We start from the raw sequence: 26,206 nt of genomic DNA, 5'->3' as shown, positions 1-26,206 counted from the left end.
ACTAAGGATGCACATGGTTTTATTTATCAGTGTCACCGAATTCTGCGTAGTTTAGGTTTGGTGGAATTAAATGGGGTTGATTTCATCACTTTTTAGCTAATTGGGCCAACCTACAAATTGTGGCTGACTAGCTGGCATAGCACTAGCCATATGGTCTCAGTTCTCAGTTCTCTTCTTGGAGAAGTTTATTCCACAGATTGGCGTAGTGAGTTTGAGCATCTACGCCATGAGGTTATGACTGTGGCCTATTATGCTATGATGTTGAGGGAGTTGGCACGTCATGCTATGTTTTTTATACTTACTGAGAGGGAGAAGGTTAGAAGGTTAATTTAGGGCCTCAATTTTTGTATTCGGTATGGGATGGCCTGAGACACCAAGATTGATACTACTTTTCATCAGGTTGCGATGATTCCTAAATGCTTAGAGCATATCTGCATGCAGGAGATAGAGAGAGCAGCGAGATGCCAAGAGGGCCCATGGTTTATGTGGTCTTGGTGGTGCCTTATCTGGAGGCCAGGTAAATCATATTATAGGTCATTCTTTCTGGCCTGCTAAGGCAGCGCATCAGGGTTCTCATGATTCTTCAGTCAGCCACAATTCATACAGTACTCGCCCAAGCCCGTCATCTTTCAACACACTGCCAATAGGGAGTTCATACCATGCTCCATCAGCGTAGTGTTCTTAGGGCTGATAATCATGTTCTTAAGGATATCCAGAGAGTCAGCAGCCTTTCCATATGAGGGGTTATTTCGAGTGTGGAGAACAGGAGGTTATAGATTCGAGGCATGGAAATAGCGTCTTATAGATATATAGGGTAAGACTGTGTATAGCGAGAGCTTAGTGCAACGGGATGCCCTTTGTTTTTACACTATAGTCATCTCAAGAGATATTTCCCAAGGCTTCTAAGTAGTTCACCATGTTAGGACACCAAGTCCATGGTTCCAATGGTGCAGCTACACCACCCGCTTAGCCAGCTATGGATGAAGCGTAGTCTATTTGAGGCCGTCCTAGAAGGGGAGGTCAGTGAAATGAAGGACATGATTGTTGTTATATATTCTTGGGTAGGCTTGAGGCAGTTGTTTCAAATTCTTTGATCACCTATATTGTTTCCGTGTGCCAGGGGGATGCTTAAGTATTATTTGACCCTTATTCCACTAATTCTTATATGTCATCATAATTTTCTCATTATTTAGATATTCCTCGTGGTTCCCTTGATATTCTTGTTCATGTATCTACACATGTTGGTGATTCTATTAAGTTATAATAGTTGACCAAGGTTTGACTTTCATGTAAACAACCTCATAATAGTATTTTGATGATTCTAATGGGTTTGTGTGGTGATTTGGACTTAGGTATATGGCCGAATTTTGAATGAATGTTCTTTGATTTTGAAATTTGGAAATTCGAAGGTTTGAAAGGTTCATAGGTTCAATCGGGAGTTGACTTTGCTGATATAGTGTTTGGATTGTTGTTGCGGGAGTTGGAATAGGTTCTCTATGTCATTTGGGACTTGTGTGCAAAATTTGAGGTTATTCCGAGTTGGTTGGACATGATTCAACATGATTTTCTAAAGTTGTAAGTTTGATTAGTTCATTAAGATTGAATTGAGGTGCAATTTGTGATTTTGATGTTACTTTGTGTGATTTGAGACCACAGGTAGGTCTGTATTATGCTTTCGGACTAGTTGGAGTGATTAGACGGGGTCTTGAGGTGCTCAGGTGTGTTTCGGGTTAGTTTTAAATGTTTGGACTGCAGGTGTCAATCCGCAGATGCGGACACGGAGTCGCAAAAGCAAGGTTTTGGCTAGAGCACGAGGATTTTGCATATGCGAAGTTTTATGGCGCATTTGTGAGATAGCAAATGTGGAGACTCTAGCGCATAAGCGGGGAAGCGACAATCTTTATCAAATACAGCTGTATTGATATTGAGGTGACATATATGCTAGGCCTCTTATTGGGATGAGTGGTATTGATGTTGAGGCGACATGTGCACCAGGCCATTTGGGCTGAGTTATGATGATCGCTGACTTTCTATCCGATCATGTGCTTGGGCTAGGATCCGCCCCTCCGGAGTCAAGTGATAACACATGTTACCTTAGGCCCTGTGAGTGTAGGAACTTAGTATGTGATGAGTGAGGGGCTTTATGCCAGGCATCAATACAGTTTTGAGAGTATGCTTATTGATGATTTGACTATAAATTCGTGGAGTTTTTCTTTGATACTTGTCAAGCAGGTATGGAGATGTATTTTCCTCATGCTAGTTGATTTTTTATATCCTGAAATTAATGCTTTAGCTGAATTGTTTGGAGAGCATGCCTATTTTTCTAATTAATGTGATTAAACAAAATCTACTATTTTTAATTGCCTTTTCCTTTTTGTATCATTATCATGCTGATCTGTTATTGTTGGCCATTGAAAGCAAGTAGCGAATCTTGCCAATCTCGTCCCTATCTTTAATCAGAGGTTAGGCTTGCTACTTACTGAGCACATATGGTCTACTGTACTCATACTACACTTCGTACATTATGTGCAGATCCAGGTGTTGCTGATAGAGCGGATTGTTGACAGCTGCATCGTTATTTTAGACAGTGTACTTATTATTCTATATAGCTCATGTACTCCCTGACAGCAGGTTTTGGGTGGTATTTCAGATGTATCGCTATATTGATGCTATTATTTATCTTATTCCACCTTTGAGATTATTTCCTTATTGTTATTATTGGAGTTTATGTCTGTATATTGAATGTTGGCTTGCCTAGCAAGCAATATTAGGCATCGTCACAACTTTGGTGGGAATTGTGGTCGTGACAAGTTGGTATTAGAGCACGAGATTTCTTGGTACGGAGACATTTGTACATATCTTCGAGAGGCTATACAGTTGTTAGGATACTTCACTTCTTTTACTCTTTATCTTGTGGATTTGATTATCCGTAAGATTGAATCCTTGATTTCCTATTTTCTCACAGATTGTGAGGACACGATCATCGAGTACAGTTGAGTAAGTAGCGGTACGCCAGGCTAGAGCCATGAGAGGCCGGGGTCAAGGTAGAGGCAAGGGCAGAGCAAATGCTGCAACTAGAACCCCTGCTCGTGCAACTACTGTGGAGCCACCCATAGCTCCTGTTTGAGGATTAGGTTTATGATTATGAGGATGAGCCGCAGGTACCAGCTCAGTTTCCCCAAGTCCTATTTGTTTCACCAGCTCTTCAAGATGCCTTGGTCCGTATGGTCGGATTGTTCGAGAGTTTTTGTTAGGCTAGTGCAATTCCTTCTATACCAGTTATGTCCCAGGTGGGGGAGGATCACAGTCACTAGCTTCCCGTACGCCAGAGCAGGTGGCCCATGGTTGTCATACTCTTGTAGTGTTACCAGTTGGAGAGTTCAGCCTACTATTATCGCGCAGCGTGATGATAGCCCCACGATGTGTGATGATGAGCTAAAAAGATTACATAAGTTCACCAAGCTGCATCCTCCTCGCTTCAGTGGTATGCCTTTGGAGGATGTTCAAGGATTCTTAGATCGTTGCCATGTGATTCTTCACGATTTGGGACTAGCTCCAATGGAGTTGATTTCATAATTTTCCAGATAGAGGGCCCAGCCAAAAGGTAGTGGCAGGTTTACAAGATGGGTCGGCCACTAGGATCACATCCTCTTACTTGGGCTCAGTTCTCCAAGGTCTTTTGGAGTATTTCATACCTTCAGCAGGGTCCGATGTCGATTACTGAGTACGAGATGAGGTTTTATAGTTGTCCTATCATTCTACTATTTTAGTTCATATTGATGAGGAGAGACTGAGGAGATTCATTAGTGGTCTTCGCCGTTGTACTCTCATTGTTATGGCTAGAGAGGTCGAGACCGGGATTCCATTCCACTAGGTCATGGAAATAGTGCATCTTCTTGAGCGCATCAATTAAGACCAAAAATATGATGCATGGTAGGGACAAGAGGTCCCGACATTCAGGGAGTTTCAGTAGTGCCTCATCTAGAGGTTGAGGTCGATCTAGGAGAGGCCACTCTAGCAAGGCAGCTTATCATTTACCGCCACCCAGTTGTAGAGCTTCTATATAGACTTCATTTAGTATACTTCCAGCACAAGGTTCTCACCTCACTCAATCTATTCATTGTTCATCAGTAACCGGTTCTTCTAGTGGCTATTCTTGTTCATGGGGTCTGACACAGGCCCCACACTCATTCCCAATCAATGTTTGCTATGCGTGTGGAGAGTTGGGGCATGTCTGGAAGTATTACCAACGATTTTAGAGGTCCGGTGTATACGGGAGGTCAGACTAAGTTTACTGCACCGATTGTTCAAATAGCTCAGGGTGGAGGTCACCTAGGACATGGTAATCCTAGAGTGGGAGCTCAGTCTAGTGGAGGCTAGTCCAGATGTTATGTTTTCCCAAGGAGGACCATGATAGTTGCTTTTGATGTTATGATTACAAGTATTGTTTCTGTGTGCCGCAAAGATGCTTTAGTATTGTTTGATCCTGGTTCCACTTATTCCTGTGTGTCATCACATACTTCTTCATATCTAGATATGCCTCATTGTTCTCTTGCTGCTCCTGTATATATATTTATACCTGTTGGTAATTCTATTGCGGTGGATCGAGTTTATCGATCATGTGTGGCCACTATTTGTTGTTTTAAGACTAGGGTAGACTTCTGATTGTTAGATATGGTTGATTTTGATGTGATCTTGGGTATGGATTGGTTATCTCTATACCATATTATTCTAGATTATCAGGCTAACGCCGTGATAGTTGAGAAGCCAAGGTTACTGAGGTTGGAGTGGAAGCACTCTCTTGGTTGCACTCCTACTAGAGTGATCTCATTTTTGAAGGTTCAATGAATGTTTAGCATATTTAGCCTTCTTCAAAGATGTTAGTGCTAATACTTTCATTGTTGAGTCACTTTCAGTAGTGAGAGAGTTCGCATATGTGTTTCCAGCAGACCTACCGGGCATGCCACTCGATAGGTTATTGATTTTAGCATTGATTTGGTATCGGGCATGCAACTTATCTCTATTCGTTTGTATCGTATGTATTTAGTAGATTTGAAGGAATTTGGGACTTGTGTGCAAAATTTGAGGTTATTCCGAGTTTGTTAGACATGATTCAATATGATTTTCTAAAGTTGTAAGTTTGATTAGTTCATTAAGATTGAATTGAGGTGCAATTTGTGATTTTGATATTACTTTGTGTGATTTGAGACCACACGTAGGTCTGTATTATGCTTTTGGACTAGTTGGAGTGATTAGACAGGGTCCTGAGGTGCTCAGGTGTGTTTCGGGTTGATTTAAGATGTTTGGACTGCAGGTGTCAATCCGCAGATGCGGACACAGAGTCGCATAAGCAAGGTTTTGGCTAGAGCACGAGGAGTTCGCATATGCGAATTTTATGGCGCATTTGTGACATCGCAAATGTGGAGACTCTAGCGCATAAGCGGGGAAGCGACTATCTTTATCAAATAGAGCTGAATTGATATTGATATTGAGGTGGCGTATATGCTAGGCCTCGTATTGGGCTGAGTGGTATTGATGTTGAGGCGACATATGCACTAGGCCATTTGGGCTGAGTTATGATGATCGTTGACTTTCCATCCGATCATGTGCTTGGGCTAGGATCTGCCCTTCCAGAGTCAAGTGATTACAAATGTTACCTTAGGCCCTGTGAGTGCAGGAACTTAGTATGTGATGAGTGGGGGGCTTTATGCCAGGCATCAGTACAGTGTTGAGAGTATGCTTATTGATGATTTGACTGTAAATTCTGGGAGTTTTTCTTTGATACTTGTCAAGCAGGCATGGAGATGTATTTTCCTCATGCTAGTTGATTTTTTATATCCTGAAATTTACGCTTTAGGTGAATTGTTTGGAGAGCATGCCTATTTTTCTAATTAATGTGATTAAACAAAATTTGCTATTTTTAATTTCCTTTTCCTTTTTGTATTATTATCATGTTGATCTGTTATTGTTGGCCATTGAAAGCAAGTAGAGAATCTCGCCAATCTCATCCCTATCTTCAATCAGAGGTTAGGCTTGCTACTTACTGAGCACATATGGTCTACTGTACTCATACTACACTTTGCACTTTATGTGCAAATCCAGGTATTGCTGATAGAGCGGATTGTTGAGAGCTGCATTGTTATTTTAGAAAGTTGAACTTATTATTCTATATAGCTCATGTACTCGCTGACAGCAAGTTCTGGGTGGTATTTCAGATGTATCGCTATATTGCTACTATTATTTATCTTATTCCACCTTTAAGGTTATTTCCTTATTGTTATTATTGGAGTTTATGTATATATATTGAATGTTGGCTTGCCTAACAAGCAGTATTAGGCGTCGTCACAACTTTGGTGGGAATTGTGGTCGTGACAAGTTGGTATTAGAGCACGAGATTTCTTGGTACGGAGACATTTGTACATATCTTCGAGAGGCTATACAGTTGTTAGGATACTTCACTTCTTTTACTCTTTATCTTGTGGATTCGATTATCCTTAAGATTGAATCCTTGATTTCCTATTTTCTCACAGATTGTGAGGACACAATCATCGAGTGCAGTTGAGTAAGTAGCGGTACGCCAGGCTAGAGCCATGAGAGGCCGGGGTCAAGGTACAGGCAAGGGCAGAGCATATGCTGCAACTAGAACCCATGCTCGTGCAACTACTGTGGAGCCACCCATAGCTCCTGTTTGAGGATTATGTTTATGATTATGAGGATGAGCCGCAGGTACCAGCTCAGTTTCCCCAAGTCCTATTTGTTTCACCAGCTCTTCAAGATGCCTTGGTCCGTATGGTCGGATTGTTCGAGAGTTTGGGTTAGGCTAGTGCAATTCCTACTATACCAGTTATGTCCCAGGTGGGGGAGGATCCCAGTCTCTAGCTTCCCGTACGCCCGAGCAGGTGGCCCATGGTTGTCATACTCTTGCAGTGTTACTAGTTGGAGAGTTCAGCCTACTACTATCGTGCAGCCTGACGATAGGCCCACGATGTGTGATGATGAGCTGAAAAGATTACATAAGTTCACCAAGATGCATCCTCCTCACTTCAGTGGTATGCCTTTGGAGGATGCTCGAGGATTCTTAGATCTTTGCCATATGATTCTTCACAATTTGGGACTAGTTGACTCCAATGGAGTTGATTTCACCATTTTCCAGATAGAGGGCCCAACCAAGAGGCAGTGGCAGGTTTACAAGATGGGTCGGCCAGTAGGATCACATCCTCTTACTTGGGCTCAGTTCTCCAAGCACTTTTGGAATATTTCATACTAGGTGAGAGGACCTGATGAGGTAGTTTGAGTACCTTCGGTAGGGTCCTATGTCGATTACTGAGTACGAGATGAGGTTTTATAGTTGTCCTATCATTCTACTATTTTAGTTCATATTGATGAGGAGAGAGTGAGGAGATTCATTAGTGATCTTCACTGTGGTATTCTCATTGTTATGGCCAGAGAGGTAGAGACCGGGATTCCATTCCACTAGGTCATGGCGATAGTGCATCTTATTGAGCGCATCAATATTAAGACCAAAAATATGATGCATGGTAGGGACAAGAGGTCCCAACATTCAGGGAGTTTCATTAGTGCCTCATCTAGAGGTTGAGGTCGATCTAGGAGAGGCTAATCTAGCAAGGCAGCTTATCATTCACCGCCACCCAGTTGTAGAGCTTCTATATAGATTTCATTTAGTACACTTCTAGCACAAGCTTCTCACCTCACTCAGTCTATTCATGGTTCATCAATACCCGGTTCTTCTAGTGGCTATTCTTGTTCACGGGGTCTGACACAGGCCCAACACTCATTCCAAATCAATGTTTGCTATGCGTGTGGAGAGTTGGGGCATGTCTGGAAGTATTACCAATGTTTTTAGAGGTCCGGTGTATACGGGAGGTCAGACTAAGGTTACTTCACTGATTGCTCAACTAGCTCGGGGTGGAGGTCACCTAGGACATGGTCATCCTAGAGTGGGAGCTCAGTCAAGTGAAGGCTAGTCTAGATGTTATGTTTTCCCAAGGAGGACCATGATCGTTGCTTCTAATATTTCGATTACAAGTATTGTTTCTGTGTGCCACAAGGATGCTTCAGTATTGTTTGATCCTGGTTCCACTTATTCCTGTGTGTCATCACACATTTCTTCATATCTAGATATGCCTCATTGTTCTCTTGCTGCTCCTGTATATATGTCTATACTTGTTGGTAATTCTATTGTGGTAGATCGATTTTATCGATCATGTGTGGTCACTATTTGTTGTTTTGAGACTAGGGTAGACTTCTGATTGTTAGATATGGTTGATTTTGATGTGATCTTGGGTATGGATTGGTTATCTCCATACCGTGTTATTCTAGATTGTCAGGCTAACGCCGTGACAGTTGCGAAGCCGGGGTTACCGAGGTTGGAGTGGAAGCGCTCTCTTGGTTGCACTCCTACTAGAGTGATCTCATTTTTGAAGGTTCAATGAATTTTTAGCATATTTAGCCTTCTTCAAAGATGTTAGTGCTAATACTTCCATTGTTGAGTCAGTTTCAGTAGTGAGAGAGTTCTCAGATGTGTTTCCAACAGACTTACCGGGCTTGCCACCCGATAGGTTATTAATTTGGTATCGGGCATGCAACCTATCTCTATTCATTTGTATCGTATGGATTTAGCAGATTTGAAGGAATTTAAGGAACAATTGCAAAAGTAGTTGGGTAAGGGGTTCGTCAGGCCTAGAATTTCACCTTGGGGTGCACCGATGTTGTTTGTTAAGAAGAAAGATAGGTCTATGAGAATGTGTATTGACTATCGGTAGTTGAACTAGGTGACCATCAAGAATAAGTTTTCATTGCCATGCATTGATGACTTATTCGATCAGCTTCAGGGTGTTAGAGTGTTCTTGAAGATTGACTTGAGATCGGAGCATCACAACATGAAGATTAGGGCTTCAGACATCCCTAAGGTTGCTTTACGAACTTTTTATGGGCATTATGAGTTTATTGTGATGTCGTTTAGGTTGACTAATGCCCCAGCAACCTTCATGCATTTGATAAACAGTATATTCCAGCCTTACTTGAATTCGTTTGTCATTGTGTTCATTGATGATATACTGGTGTATTCCAATACTAGGGAGGAACATGAGCATCATTTGAGGACTATGCTTCAGACTTTGAGGGAGAAGAAGCTATATACTAAATTCTCCAAATGTGAGTTTTGGTTAGACTAGGTGGAATTCTTAGGTCATGTGGTATCTAGTAATGGGATCAAGGTGGACCCGAAGAAGATTAAGGTAGTTCAGAGTTGGCCCAAACTTTCTACCGCTATAGGGATCATGAGCTTATTAGGTTTGGCGAGTTACTACCGTCGCTTCGTAGAAGGATTTTCATCTATTGCTGCCCCACTGACTATGTTGTCTCCGAAGGTTGCGGTGTTCAGGTGGTCGGATGAGTGTGAGGATAGCTTTCAAAAGCTCCAGACAACATTGACTATAGCAAAGATAAGTATGCATTTTAACCACTTATTAATACCTTCTTGCTTTAGTTTTTTGTCCGAAAGTAGTAATTTTTGTTTTCAAATCTAATGAAAATGTATGAATTGCAGGTGTGCTGGAGAACTGCAAAGAAACATGTGGTTGGCAGAATAACATTTGCGGCCGCAAAAGCAAAATGCAGCCTGCAGATAATGATATGCGGCCACAAAAGAAGTTCTTGAGCTTCAGAGGATTTTGGCAGGACTGCGGTCCGCAAACCATAAATCGCGGTTGCACTGTCAAGACTTGAGATATCAGAGAAGATGCAATAGAAAAGTTTGAATCCTCTTCAAAGAGCGATCTGCGAAAAAATAGTGCCGCCTCAGTAGCTGAAGTGCAGCCGTAGAAGCTTATGTGCGGCCGTAGAAGTTCCTCAACAGAAAGCACTTGCAATGTAACGTACCAAAGTGCAGACCATAGATGAAATTATGCTGCCACAGAACCTTCTGAAGGACAGTTTTGTCAGAAATTATAGAGCCCTATAAATAGAAGAAAAATACTTTTTTAGGGCAACTTTTGTACTGTAACAGCAACTAGCGGTTATCTTTAGCTATTTTTGGCAACTTGGGACTAAATTAGAGAAGACCAGTTAATTTTCCACTTTAATTCTAGTTTTATGTCTTCAATTACTTCTTATTTTTATTCTTGTATGTGAATTACTATGAATAGCTATATTTTTTCTAGGGTTGTGATACAACCCTAGTATGTAAAACTTATGTGTGTTTAATATTAGTGCTTGCTATTTATTGGGTGGATATTATTTAGCCTTGTTTATGCTTTATAGTTAGATTTAATGGTTGCAAACACTGATTCATGCCTATGTGACTTTGTTCTTGCTTGAGAAAGAGGAATTTAGTCTACAAAAACATGGCTAACAAGAAATTGAACTAGTTGAAGTTTTGATTAGTTTTCTTAAAGGATTTGAACCAGAGATATGGATAATCCAACTTGGAATCAAATACAATTGTTTTGTTTGCTACCTATTTGGTTATGAGAAAGCAAATTTTGGCATAATCACTCTTTAACTGAGAGGTATTAAGTGGGTACTTGAGCATTGAGAGTCATAATAAACTCCGATCTACCAAGCAAGCAAAGATTTATTCTACCCTTTAGGTTTTCACCTAGCTTAAGGTTACAACCGTAGGCTTTTCCCTATTTGATAAAAACATGAAGAACATTTAAAACACTATTTGTTCATTAGTTAATTAAATCTCTTAGAAGTTAACTTAGATAATAGTTACCTACTTTTGTTTTAAAGCTAAATTTAGTTATTTCGAGTTTCTTTCTTGAGTGTTTACCTCAACACCATCTTAAACTCCCTGTGGATTCGACCCCGACTTGCGTTGGGTTTTATTATTGTAACGGTCATTTCATATTCCTTAATTGGGTGTGAATTGGACGTAATCTATTTTTGGCACCGTTGCCAGGGAGTTTACGGTGTTAGTTATATACTTGAGTTTGTTTCTTAAAGTATTTTCTTTTACTTTCACGATTCTAATTTGTTAAAGTAATTGCAGGTTCGAAATGGCGAACAACGAACTTGAAAACTTGTCATTGAGAGAGGTGGATGGAGAAGATGAGTAAATTGATGAAATGCCTCAAGCTCCACAACAAAACCACCGAGGCCGTGGGCAACAAGACAATATGCCTCCACCTCCCCCACTTCCACCGCCACTACAACCACAAGCGGCGCAACATCAAATTTTTCCCAATGAAGGATATACAAGTGCCATAGCGCCCCCCCCCCTCCCCCCTTGCATTAGGGCGGAAAACTTTCAAATTACCAATGTGATGCTCACTTAGCTTTTCTTGGGAAATGAGGTTATTTCACCGGGGCTCCGCCTAAAAATGTTTACAAGCATTTAAAAGGTATTGTGGATACGTGTTGGGGGAGAAAACAAATAAATGTTTTGGAAGATGCTTTGCGGTTAAGGCTTTTTACCTTCTAACTAAGGGGTAAGGCTTTAGATTGGCTGTAACGCTTGACTAATCATTCTATTCATACATAGAATGAATTGGCAGTGAAGTTTATTTCGACGTTCTTCTCCCCCAGGCACATGGCTACTCTACGGGATGAAATATTGGCTTTCAAGAAAGATCCCAATGAAACTTTGTATGAAATTCGGGAGAGGTATCAGACAATGATGAAGGAGTGCCTGGACAATGATATGAACAACAACATGATCCAACACTTTATGACAACACTTTATGTGGAGGCATGTGAGATTCTTGATGAGATGGCATAAACTTCTTTGGTTTAGCAATCCCGAGCTAATGTTTCCCAAGGTGATCCCAACATGATCCATCATCATAAAGAATTGCATGACCATGGGAAAGCTATTGCTGAATTGACCATAACCATGACTCAACTTGCTAAGGCTCAACTTTATCGAACCCAAGCTCCTAAGAAAGTTCATAATATGGAGGGAGTGAACGTCTTGGCCAGCAAGAAGAGAACTAAAGGCTCCCAAATTCAATCCCAAGTGGAGAATTATACACATGATCAAGGTAGTTATGACCAAGATGACTCTTATCAAGAACAAGAAGAAGAGGTACAATTTGTGACAATTACCAAGGGCAACAGAGCAATTTTCAAGTCTCCAATCAAAATCAATGGCGTTTTCAAAATAACCAAGGCAATTGGGGTTCTAACGACCAAGGGAATTGGCATAACAACAAAAATCACCAAGGGAGCTGGGGAGGCAACAATTGCCAAGGTAATTCGGGAGGCAACAATCAAGGAAATCAAGGAAACAATAATAATCACTCAAATCAATGTTCGGGTGTTCAAAGACCCCCTATGTACCAACAACCGAGTATCCTACCTCCTTATCTTTCCCACGGTTCAAGTTCTTCAAACCATAAAATGGGTCGTATTGAGAACATGTTCCAACAAATGATGGAAAAGAATGCGGATTCGGATGCCCAACTTGCCTCACATACCACATCAATCCATAATCTTGAAGCTCTTAATACTCATCCTAACGGTGCATTACCTATTGATGCGGTAGTGAACCCAAAGGATGGTAACAATACGGGACATGCTATGGCATTAATCACAAGAAGTGGAAGAGTCGGGGATGCATCCACCTCAAACAAAAGGCAACTTGTGGATGATGATCAAGTGATCCAAGAGGAGGAAATCCCACGAAATGATGTTCAAGTACATGATGATGTTTGAATTGATATTAATGATAGTGTGGAGGAGACGCAAGAAGAGGTGAACCCGTGTAGGGAACACATTATTGATATATCAGAACTGATAGTGCAAAAGGCTAAGGCACCATTGCCTAAGCCTCCACCTCCATACCCTCAAAGACTTGCCAAGCAAAATGGTGAGAATCAATTCAAGAATTTTATTCAAATGATGAAGAGTCTCTCAATCAATGTGCCATTGGTGGAAGCTTTGGAACAAATTCTCGTTTATGCCAAGTTTATGAAAGATCTTGTGACCAAGAAAAGGTCGATGAATTTTGAAATGATCAAGGTCACTCATCAAGTGAGTGCAATTATTCATTCCATGGATCCTAAGTTATAGGATCGAGATGCTTTCGTTATTCCTTGTACTATTGGAAGTGTCGATTTTTCTAAAGCACTTTATAATCTTGGGGCGAGTATTAATTTGATTCCCTATATGGTTTTAAGTATTGGGAAACCAAGACCAGATCGATGAGGATGCAAATGGTAGATCGCACTATGAAGATGCTATTAGGAGTGATTGAGGATGCTTTGGTTCGAGTTGATAAATTTATTCATCTGTTAGACTTTATGATTCTACACTGTGAGGTTAACTATGAAGTGCCTATCATTATTGGAAGGCCTTTCCTTGCTACGGGTAAGGCACTTTGTGATGTGTAAGTCGAAGAACTCACTTTCTGAGTTGGTGATTTACAAGTGGTATTCCATGTGTGAAAGTCTATGTGACAACCAAATAGTAATGAGGTGTGTTATTTTGTGGACTTGGTGACCGATGTCATTATTGATGACACAAGTGCTACAATCAATGTTGGTGATTTGTTAGAAGCCATTTTTCTCAACTTTGACGATGATGAGATGGATGGTTTCATGGAATGTGTGAGTTCATTGCAAGGAATGGGGTCTTACAACTTTGCACCCCGAAAGTTGTCAATGGATCTTGCGAATAGGAAGACTCCTATTACAAAGCCTTCGATTGAAGAGCCATCAATCTTGGAGTTAAAGCCACTGCCACCTCACACTCGATATTAATTTCTTGGACCTTTTTCTGCTTTACCTATTATTCCTCCCTCTTGTTTGACTAACGTGCATGTTGATTTCATATTGGTGGTGTGGCAAAATAGGAAGAAAGATATTGGATGGACTTTAGCAGATATTCAGGGTATAAGCCCCGCATTTTGCATGCATAAGATCAAATTTGAGGATGATGCCAAACCGTCCATTGAGCTTCAGAGAATACTCAATGAAGCTATCCAAGAGGTGGTCAAAAAGGTTATTGTCAAAGGGTAAGATTCCGAGGTTGTCTACTCTGTTTCCTATAGTACTTTGACTTCTTCGGTTTAATGTGTCCCAAAGAAGTAGGCATGACGGTTGTTACTAATGATAAGAATGAGTTTATTCTTACAAGAATGGTCACCAGCTGGAGAGTTTATATGGATTATCGTAAGCTCAAAAAGGTCATAAGGAAGGATCACTTCCCTCTCCCTTTCATGGATCAAATGCTCGATAGGCTGGCTGGTTGTGCCTTCTATTGCATTCTTGATGGTTACTCGGGCTACAACCAAATTCTCATTGCTCCAGAATATCAAGAGAAAACCACCTTTATATTTCCATATGGTACTTTTGCTTTCAAACAGATGCCTTTTGGGTTATGTAATGCACCAACGACCTTTCAACGGTGTATGATGGCTATCTTCATGAACATGATGGAAGACTACATGGAGGTCTTCATGGATGACTTTTCGGTAGTTGGGGATTCATTTTATGATTATCTTGCTAATTTGGATAAAGTGTTGGCTAGATGTGAGGAAACAAATTTGGTACTAAATTGCGAGAAATGTCATTTCATGGTAGAGGAAGTCATTGTCCTTGGCCATAAAATTTCCAAGAATGGTATTGAAATGGATAAGGCAAAGATTAAGGTTATTTCTAAGCTTCCACCCCCATCTCGGTGAAGGGTGTGCGGAGTTTTTTGGGCCATGCGGGATTCTACCGATGATTTATCAAAGATTTTTCTAAAGTGGTGAACCCTTTGTGCAAACACCTTGAGTAGGACTCCGTGTTCCATTTGAATGATGATTGTATTAGAGCTTTTGAACAATTGAAGCTCAAGTTGACAACTACTCCTATCTTTAAATCTCCCAATTGGAGTTTGCCGTTCGAGCTCATTTGTGATGCAGGCAATATAGCGGTTGGGACTATTTTTGGGCTATGTATCAACAATGTTTTTCATCTAGTTTACCATGCTAGTAATACCATGAATAGTGCCCAAGTGAATTATAATATTACGGAGAAATAGCTCCTTGCCATTGTGTTAGCTATTGAGAAGTTCCTCTCGTACTTGATGGGTGCCACAGTTATTGTCCACACGGATCATGTGGTGCTTCACTATCTTATGAGAAAAAGGAATCAAAATCTCGGTTGATGAGATGGGTGCTTTTGTTATAGGAATTTTATATTGACATCCAAGACAAGAAGGGAAGTGAAAATCAAGTGGCACAACACTTCCATGTGATGGGCTTGAAATCAATGACTCTTTCCCCGATGAGCAACTTTTGACAGATTCAATGAAAGTGGTACCATGGTTTGCGAATTTGGCCAATTTCCTTGTGAGTGGTATCATTACGGATGAGTTCTATTCAAACCAAATAAAGAAGCTCAAGAGAGATTGTCAAGATTACTATTGAGATGAACCATACCTTTTCCGAATTTGCACGGATGGGGTGATTAGAAGGTGTGGGCCATAGGAAGAACAAGGTGATATTCCCGGGGCTTGTCATTCTTCACCATATGGTGGTCATCATGGTGGAGCAAGAACGGCGACTAAAGTCCTAAGTTGTGGTTTCTATTGGCCTACTCTTTACAAAAATGCAAATGAGCTGGTAAAAACATGTACTGAATGCCAACGGGCTGGTGGAATTTCAAAGAAACATGAGATGCCCCTTACAACCATGTTAGAGATTGATATCTTTGATGTTTGGGATATTGACTTTATGGGCCTCTTCGTGATTTCTTGTAGAAACACCTACATTTTGGCAGTGGATTACGTGTCTAAATAGGTTGAAGTCATTTCTTTACCCAATAATGAGGCTAGAAGTGTGGTGGCTTTCTTGAAGAGGAACATTTTTACAAGGTTTGGGACTCCGCAAGCAGTCATAACTGACGAAGGGTCACATTTTTGCATCAAGGCTTTTGACACATGGCAAGTATGGCGTCACTAAGAAAGTAACGACTTCCTATCATCCACAAGATAGTGGTCAAGTGGAAGTCTCCAACCAGGAGATAAAGTGTATTTTGTCGAAGACAGTGAATGCAAATCGAATAGATTGACCTAAGAAGCTTGATGATGCTCTATGGGCATATAAAATGGCTTACAAAACATCTATCCTAATGTCCCATACCAGTTGGTTTTAGGAAATATTTGTCATCTTCCAGTGAAATTAGAGCACAAGGCAATGTGGGTGTTGAAGAAGTTGATTCTTGATTGAGATATAGCTGCCAACATGCGGGTTGCACACTTAAATAAATTGGATGAGTTATGGTACCATGCATATGAAAGTTCGTCCTTGTATACTGAAAGATGAAATATATTCATGATAAGTATATTTGGAACAAGGAGTTCAAGGCCGGAGATCTAATATTGTTGTTCAAGTCAATATTGACAATGTTTCCCGGGAAGCTCAAGTCAAAGTGGAGTGGTCCATTTGAAATTGTTGGTGTGACACCCTTTGGTACATTGGACTTGAAGAATAATAACAATAAAATATTTTGAGTCAATGGTCATTGGGTGAAGGACTATTTGGGAAAATTTGGTGAGAGCCACATGGTGGCAGTTCTTTACTTCATTTGGGGATACTATGACATTGCGGCATGCCACAACTTTAAATAATATGCTTCTTGGGAGGCAACCTAAGTTCTTTTCCTTCTTCCCTTTTAGTTAGATGTTGTTTATTATTTTTAACTTGATTTGAAGTGTGCTGTAGGGATCAGTGTTAGATATTGAAATGATGGTTGAAGTTGTGTCCAACATGGAAAAATGCGAACTACACTTTAATTAGTGCGGCCGCAGAAGAGGGAATACGGACCGCAGAATAATTTGCACGACCGCATAATTGAACTATGGACTAGAATTGCAAGGATCGACTCAGGTGCTAAATTGAAGTTCCTCTGAACTTTTCTCCCAACAGTGTGGAGTGAATTTGCAGACCATCACAAATTATGCGGTCACAAGAGAGCATTATCAAATTTGTCAGCGGAACTAAGTTGACAGAAGTGCAGTCGCACATAAAAAAGTGTGGACCGCACGATTGTATGCTTTCCTTCTACTCGGATAACAGAGTGCGGACCGCACATGGAATTATGCCGCCACACTCACCCTATTTTACTCTTACCATCATCTGAGTATAAATACAATAGTAACTCATCCATTTCTTTTCACCATTTTCACTCTCAAACTGTTATTCTAAGACGTACCTACGTGCTTGCACTTTGTGATCACAAACAACCTATCACACTCCTTTTGATCTTATTACACTAGCACACTTTGGTATGCCACACTTCAATCTTGTTGTTTTTATTTTTATTTTTGAACTTTTTTGGCTTTTTAACTTCTTTTTAGGTCATCTGTGATTACATCCCTTTATTGCGTCTATGTGGGGTAGTTTAATATTAGGCATTTGTCAAAGCATGCTTATATAGGTTGGATTATTCATTATCATTCCCTTACCATGTTACCCAATAGGATTGAACACATAATTTCATAACCTAGGAAAAGACGTGTCATCACTCAGTGTTCTTAACTATGCGGACCGCACTTGAAATTGTGCGGTCCACAAACTTCTAATTTGGTAACTTGTGTGTTGTCTGATTGTGTGGCCGCACTCTATTTATGCGGACCGCATTTGAAATTATGTGAACGCAAAGGGAGGTCTGCACTGACAACCAGATAACTTCTTTTCTAAATGCCTAAGTACTTTTACTCGTGTGTGGACCCCGAAACTAATTATACTGGCTGCAGATGCAGGTCCGCACTATCTATTAGAGACTTCTCTCTAAGGACCTGGCATAACAGTTCTGAGCTGCGGCTACATTTGGATTTGTACAGACCACACTTTCTCTTTGCGGACCGCATTTGACCATCTATCTACTGCATGTTACTGGCTTGAAACACTACTACTTCTATGGTGTCCTCAAATACTTACATGACTTTTAACTGCTTTGCAACTTGTATATCAAATGTCAACTCTCTTTGTGCATTCACATATAATAGTGCAATCAAAAGGAAGAGGAAGATAATTTTGAGGAAGGGAAGAACCAGAGAAAGGTATAGGCAAGTGTGCCATGCACCTGCGTGCATAGAGGGCCATAACAAAGAAAACAACAGCACGTTGGGGAAGAGGTAGAAGTCTCTAAGAGTCGGTTTCCTATGTCCCGTCTAGGGAATCTTTTGAATGGAATTATGTGTCTCTACGTGAAGAGCACAATGAGGAACAATATAAGTCATATGGGCAGTCCGAGCCCCAAGTTGTGCCCTCCACATCTCACAGTACCTCCTAGGGCTCAGCTAGCACCAGTCATGAGTCCAATGCAGCTGCTCAGGACTTTGAATCTGATAAAGCCCCAGATGAGGGAAGAGGGGGAACAAGTGCAAAAGTTGGCATGGCAAGAACTAAGAATACGGTTGTTTGGGAAGGACGATTTTTGATCTTACAAGCCTATACATACTTCTGAATATGGTGGAAGGAAAGACCCTGTCCCACGAAAGGAAATTCCGCATCAAAGAGTTAGACATATACAATCTCGTCGTCTTGGAGTAGTTTACAAAGAGCAACGGGTGGATGCAGTTTACAGAGAAGTTGGTGGATGTCAAGGAACACCTTGTCCTGGAATTCTTGGAAACCACGACGCATATTGTTAAAGGGACAAAGATTACCAATGTGCGCAACCTTAAAGTCAAGTTTGATCAGCACACTTTGAATGCTTACCTCGGATTTGAGGATGTTTAGCCGATGAAGTATTTGGCTAAGTTGGCTAAGAAGGAGGATGTTATACCATGGCTTGCTGAGATTCTTGCACCTGGACCTACCCTCTACTCCCCCTTGGATAGGTGCCGGAGTGCCAATCCTCTGCCAAACTCTGAGTTTTGAGGAAAAAATATAACAGACCTTTGTGTGCACCATACTTGATTGATGCCAAACTGAGAACAACTTACCTTTTCCAAGAGTAGACCTAGTAGCTTCTATCATGGCCAAGCAAGCTATCAATGTGGGTGCTCTGATATTGGCCAATATCTCTCTTGTGGAACAGTAAGGTAACACTTCCTACCCCGACCCCAGCACCATCACTGAGTACATGACTGACTCCAAGGTGTAGTCTAGGCGACTTGACACGAAGTTCAAGCCAACTGGTCCTTTTGAGTGGTACAAGTTGCAAGACCCAAGGAATCTAAATAAGAGCATTCAACCTAGTACTTCTGTTGGCCAGTCTGATAAGCCGGCAGTCGTAGCCTCTGGTCCGTCTAAGATCCCATCTACTTTAATGGAGCCTTCCACCAGTGCTAGAGCTACTATTCATGAGCAATAATCCTTAGCCCTTGCTCCAATTCCTACACCAGCTCCGAGTCTGATGCTTTTGCCTACAGGACCATTGTCTGCTTTGCGGTTCTCCCAGAAACTAGTGAGCCTCAACAACTGAATGCAGACAACCACTTCAAAACTGTTCGAGATCTCTAATACTATTGCAGGGCAGCCATCTTCACAGCTCGTTCTTTCTCATATTGACATAAAGCTCACCAAGGTCTTGGACAACAAGAAGGTGATCAAGGATACACTGTACAACATGATGCAGTGATTGAGCAGTTGACCATGCAGGTGAAGAAGATGAAAAGGACAGAGGCCAGCAAGAAGTCAATTGACTCACTTAGAGTTGAGGTGAATATGACAGGTGAGGCCGGTGACTTATTATATGACATGCTACTAAATCCCACCCAGCCTCACCCAGATCATCCTTCTCGTGATGATCTCGCTGCTCAGGCCGAGGAACGTTGCCTGGCATCTAGCACTACTACTGCAGTGCGTAATATGTTTAGCTCTCAAGTAGCTCCCGTACGAGATTATGACACTATTTAGTTAGTTGAGCCAACTGGGACTGATGTTGTTGGTGACACTTTGATGATATAGGACCGTTAGATTGTTTCTTCACCCTCTCTGCTCTTTGATCTTATTTTGCTAAGCATTGGGGACAATGCTTCTTTTTATTTTGAGGTAGAGAATTTTATATTTCTATATTTGATGATTGACATATTTGATGACACTAGGATGTAATAAATGGATGACTTATTTTTGTGTATCTTTAGTAGTTTGTTACATTTAGTAGTATCTTTAAATTTGATTATTTTATGACAAGGTGGGTTGCTCTGATGGTAAGCACCCTCCACTTCCAACCAAGAGGTTGTGAGTTCGAGTGACCCCAAGAGCAAGGTGGGAAGTTCTTGGAGGGAGAGAGCCGAGGGTCTATCGGAAATAGCCTCTCTACCCCAGGGTAGAGGTAAGGTCTGCGTACACACTACCCTCCCCAGACCCCACTAGTGGGATTATACTGGGTTGTTGTTGTTGTTGTTTAAATTTGAACTTCCAACCAAGAGGTTGTGAGTTCGAGTGACCCCAAGAGCAAGGTGGGAAGTTCTTTGAGGGAGAGAGCCGAGGGTCTATCGGAAATAGCCTCTCTACCCCAGGGTAGAGGTAAGGTCTGCGTACACACTACCCTCCCCAGACCCCACTAGTGGGATTATACTGGGTTGTTGTTGTTGTTGTTTAAATTTGATTGTTTTGGTAGTATCAGTTTTATGTTTTTCCTTCTTTTGTTGATAATAATCCTTTGGTTTTCTTAATACCACTGTTCTTTCCAAAGGTAGTTTCTTGTGTGAATCGGGTGACGCTTTCTGAGGATGGATGGTGTGACAACTTTCTTAAGGTAATGAGTATGTTTCATGTTTAGGTAATAGAAGTATTAGGTAGTAATGAATAAGAGCCCTAATCAAGTTAGCGTATGAAAAAGAGTTATTTATGCTTCATGTGGCAACAACATACATAACCGCATGCTTATGGTTAGAGACAAGGTTTTTAGAAGAATTAGCTCTAGCAAAAGTTACTTTGAGGTTCTTGAGTTGTCTTTGATAATCATTAGTTGGTTGAGTGGACCATAGTGATATTTAACTTGACTGTGATTGTTGTGGGTATTAGACTTTATCCTCTTTTATGGTCCAGTGCAGGAGAGGTGAGATGAAATTTTGTTGCTAGTCCAAGTACATGAATGAATAGTTTAAAACTTGCCTCGAATAAGCTTCAAGGTGAAATTCTAAGTTTGCTTGGTTTGAAAGATGATTGTTGGCTTTTCTTGGACCGTTTGAGTTTTCTATTTCCACCCTATGATCGTTATCCAAAGTCAACCCTTTTGATCGTTTGGACTTTCTCTATTGATAACTATTCTATAAGCGTTTACCCATTTTGAACATAATCCTCACTTGGCACCCAAACCTTCCTAAGAACTCATATGTAATAAGTGGTTCAAAGCCTATGTTTGGAGGGAATATTGAGGAATCTAAAAGAGGTATCAAGGCATTTAAAAGAGAGAAAAGAAGTGATTTCCATGAAAGAGAAAGTAAGAAAAGAAAGTGATTAGGACGAAAAGAAGTCCATATAGGGGACAAAAAAGGAAGATCGATGAGAGTGAAGTGAGGAAAATAACTCTAGTATGAACATCAAGGGATAAAAGAATGAAATTGTCAATAAAAAATGATGGCAATTCTCTCTAGCCCCAAGAAAAAAGAAATGCCTCTAAGGGTTTGGAAAAATGTGAGCCAAGAAATGAGATGTAAAATGCTTGAGGGAGGATGTAACCACTTTCCTATTTGATTGTGAAATGAGTATGCTTACATTAGTAGAGATTAACATGAGGGTCAAGCCTATGGTACTTGAAGCTTTACTTGTGACATCCCTTTGTGAGACAAGAGTGAGACCTTTATTGCTCTAGAAATTGAGTGTTAAATCTTGAAGTGAGCATGGCAAATGGAAGGTAGAAGAGGAAGAGTTTTGAGTCCAACATGCTATACATGAAAAAAAAAGAGTCGTTGGTGAATGAAGTCAATTGTTGAAGCTCAAAAGTCACACTTGAATTACATGCAAGTTGCACAGTTTTGAAACAGTTGACACACAATTTAGAATGCATGAGTATTGTGGGTAATTGTCGGTCCCAACTTATTATAAATGAACTTTTACTAAGGAAATGAGGGAACTAATCTAGTTTCTTGAGGACAAGGAAAGACTTAAGTTTTGGGGAGTTAATAAGTGTGGATTTTAATCATTTATTAGAACGTTATTGCTTTAGTTTTTAGTCCGAAGTAGTGGTTTTTGTTTCCATATAAAATGAAAATGTGTGAATTACAGGTGTGCTGGAGAATGTAATCTCAATGAAGAAATCTAACACAAAGAAGAGATGTTCTAGCTTAGAACAATCAAGAGGAGAAGTGCAAATAATAGTGCGGTCCACAAAATTACATCTGCGGCCTCAAAAGCAAAATACATCCCGCAGATAATGATATATGGCCGCATATGAAGTTCTCAAGCTTCAAAGGTTTTTGGCAGATTGCGGTTCACAAACCCAAAAGTGTGGTTGCACTTGATGTTGATAGTTAGAGATCAGAGAAGATGCAATAGAACAAGTCTGAGGCCTCCTCAAAGTGCAGTCCACAGCAAAATAGTACGGTTGCAGAAGCTTATGTGCGGCCGCAAAATTCCCTCAACTTAAAGTACTAGCAAAGTAACCCACCAAGGTGCGGACCGGAGATGTAATTATGCAGTCGCAAAACCTTCCAAGGTGCATTTTTGACAGAAATTTTAGATCCCTATAAATAGACGAGAAATATTTTTTTAGGGCAACATTTGTACCATAGAAGTAGCTAGCGGTTATCTTTAGCTAGTTTGGGTAACTTGGGACTACAATTAGAGAAGACTAATTAATTTTCCACTTTAATTCTAGTTTTATGTCTTCAATTACTTCTTCTTTTTATTCTTCTATGTCAATTACTATGACTAGCTAGATTTTATCTATGGTTGTGATCCAACCCTAGTGTGTACAACTTATGGGTATTTAATATTAGTGTTTGCTATTGATTTAATGGGTGTTGTATAGCCTTGTTTATGCTTTATAATAAGAATTAATTGTTGCAAACATTGATTCATGCATATTTGACTTAGTTCTTACTTGAGAAAGAAGAATTTAATCCAGAAAAACTTTGTTAACAAGAAATTAAACTAGTTGAAGTTTTGGTTAGTTTGATTAAAGGATTTGAACTAGAGATAGGAATAATCCAACTTGGACTCACATTCAATTATTTTGCTTGCTACCCATTTTGTCTTGAGAAAGCGAATCCGGGCATCATCATTCTTTAACCGAGAGGTATTAAGTGGTTACTTGAGCATTGAGAGTCATAACAAATCCCGATCTACCAAGCAAATATAGATTTACTCTACCCACTAGGTTTACCCCTAGATTATGGTTACAACCGTAGTTGTTTCCCTATTTCATATAAATATCAAAAACATTTCAAACATTATTTGCTCATTAGTTAGTTAAATCTCTTAGAATTTAACTTAGATAATAGTTACCCACTTTTGTTTGAAAGCTAAATTTAGTTATTTCGAGTTCCTTTCCTGAGTGTTTACCTCAACACCATCTTAAACTCCCTGTGGATGCGAACCTAACCCGCATTGGGTTTTATTATTATATCAACCATTTCATTCTTCTTAATTGGTTGAGAATTGGACGTGATCAAGCCCCAGTGTTGGTTTTGCCTTCGGGATCGAGTTCATATACAATATATTATGATGCTTCGATTGTTGGCATTGGGTATGTGCTGATGTAGGATGGTAGGATAATTGCCTTTGTGTATCCCCAGTTGAAGCCCCATGAGAAGAACTACCTATTGCATGATTTGGAATTAGCTGCTATTTTACATGTGCTCAAGATTCGGAGGCATTACTTATATGGCATGTGTTGTGAGCTGTATACAGATCATCAGAGTCTTCAAGATCTATTCAAGTAAAGAAATTTGAACTTGAGGCAGCGGAGATGGTTGGAGCTATTGAAAGACTATAATATTACAATTCTTTATCATTCGGGAAAGACAATGTGGTGGCTGACGCCTTCAGTTGAAAGAAGAAGGGTATGGGAAGTCTAGCATTTATCCCAACTATGGAGAGGCCTTTTGATATTGATGTGCATGTTTTGGCCAATAGGTTCGTAAGATTGGCTATATCTGATCCTTGAAGGGTTCTTGTTTTTGTTGTACATAAATCATATTTGTTTGAATGCATCAAGGCTCGTCAGTATATGAGGATAAGACATGGCAGGGCGGTGCTAAGGAAGTGACTATTGGTGATGATGGTATATTGCAGCTTCAGGGCCGATTTTGTGTTCCTAATATGGATGGATTAAGAGAGTTGATTCTTGATGAGGCTCACGATTTGCAGTATTCCATTCATCAAGGTGCTACAAAGATGTATCATGATTTAAAACAACATTATTGGTGGCAAAAGATGAATAAAGACATTGTTGGATATGTTGCTCGGTGTTTGAATTGTCAGTAGGTCAAGTATGAGTATTAGAGACTTGGTGGGTTGTTTCAGAATATTGATATACTAGAGTGAAGTGAGAGTTTATCACTATGGACTATGTGGTAAGTTTTCCACAGACATTGATGATATTTGACGTTGTTTGGATCATTGTGGATAGACTCACCAAGTCTGCACATTTCATTCCAGTCAAAACTTCCTATACTTCAGAGCAGTTGGCTAAGATCTACATTAGGGATATTGTCCACTTACATGGTGTGCTTGTGTCTATTATCTCGGATCGAGACACTCAATTTCCATCGTATTTCTTGAGAGTTGTGTAGTGTAAGTTGGGCACGCATGTCGATTTGAGCACCATGTTTCACCCTCAAACGAATGGGCAATCCAAGCAGAACATTTAGATTTTGGAGGATATGCTGATAGCTTGTGTCATAGATTTCACAGGCTAGTGGGATAAGTTTCTACTGTTAGTAGAATTCTCCTACCACAACGGATAAAAAAAGAGTATCCAGATGGCCCCTTATGAGGCATTGTATGGGAGATGATGTCATTCTATGGTTGGTTTGTTTGAGCCTGGCGAGGAAAGGCTATTGGGCAAAAATTTGGTAGTGATTCTTTGGAGAAGGTGAAATTGATCCAGGAGTGGTTTTGTACAGCACAATCCAAACAAAAGAGTTATGCTGATAGGAAGGTTCCGGATGTAGATTTCATGGAGGGTGAGAGGGTTCTACTTTGATTTTTACCTATGAAGGGAATGGCGAGGTTCTGGAGGAAGGGCAAGTTGAGCCCTCAGTATATTGGTCCTTTCGAGGTGTTAAAGAGAGTGGGTGAGGTGGTCTATAGACTTGCTTTGCCACCTAGCTTATCGGGAGTTCATCCGGTATTTCATATTTTTATACTTTAGAAGTACTATAAGGTTTCGTGACATGTGATTTAGGACTTGTCTGCAAAATTTAAGGTTATTCCAAGTTGGTTAGACGTGATTCAGCATGAGTTTTGAAAGTTGGATGTTTTATTGGTTCATTAAGGTTGAATTGCGGTGCGATTTGTGGTTACTTTATTACTTTGTGTGAATTGAGACCATAAGTTGGTCCATGTTATGTTTTGGCTCAGGTGTGATTCGGGTTGATTTCAGATGGTTTAGCGTCATGTTGGCAGTCCTGGTCCGGTGTCTTTCCACAAATGCAAACACGGACTTGTAGAAGCAAGGTTTTTGTCTTGGACAGGAGGAGTTTGCAGATGCAAAGTTTTGTGGCTTATCTACGAGATCAAAAATGCGGAGACTCTGGAACATAAGTGGAGAAGGTAGACTAGAGGGAGAGTTGCACAGAAGCAGGATTTTTCTTTGCACCTGTGATATCGCAGAAGCGGATGAAGGTCCGCCGATGCAAGAGGTCGGGGTTTCAGTGGAACTCGCAGAAGATAGATTTTTGTTGCAAAAGCAACACCGTAGAAGTGACATAATTGATCACTAAATCAAAATAACTCGACAAAGTATATTTTTTTGAGTGTTAGCTTCATTTTATAATATTTTGAGATTGAGAGCTCGGACTAGGAAGATGTTTTAGGCGCGTTTCACCATTTGGATTAGGGGTAAGTGTTCTTGACTTGGATCTGATTTTATTTTATGATTGCATTTTTTATTTTGACTTTTGGTTAGTAGAATTTAAGGGAGAAAATTGGGATTTGTTTAAGAAATATTGGAGAGTGATTATTTGGGATTAGAATCCCGATTTGAAGTCGGATTTGGATTAAAGTCGTATATTTGAACTCGTGTTGGAAGGTGTAATCGGGATTTGTCACTTTTGTCGTGTTCCGAGGTCGGGCCTGCGTTGACTTTTGGATATTTTATAAAGCTTTGAGCTTTAATTCTTGGAATTAATT

Source organism: Nicotiana tabacum, chromosome 23 (genome assembly GCF_000715075.1).
Source record: "Nicotiana tabacum cultivar K326 chromosome 23, ASM71507v2, whole genome shotgun sequence".
Classification (NCBI taxonomy): Eukaryota; Viridiplantae; Streptophyta; class Magnoliopsida; order Solanales; family Solanaceae; genus Nicotiana; species Nicotiana tabacum.
The sequence above is the reverse complement of the archived record's forward strand: the minus strand, read 5'-3'. Positions refer to the sequence as shown.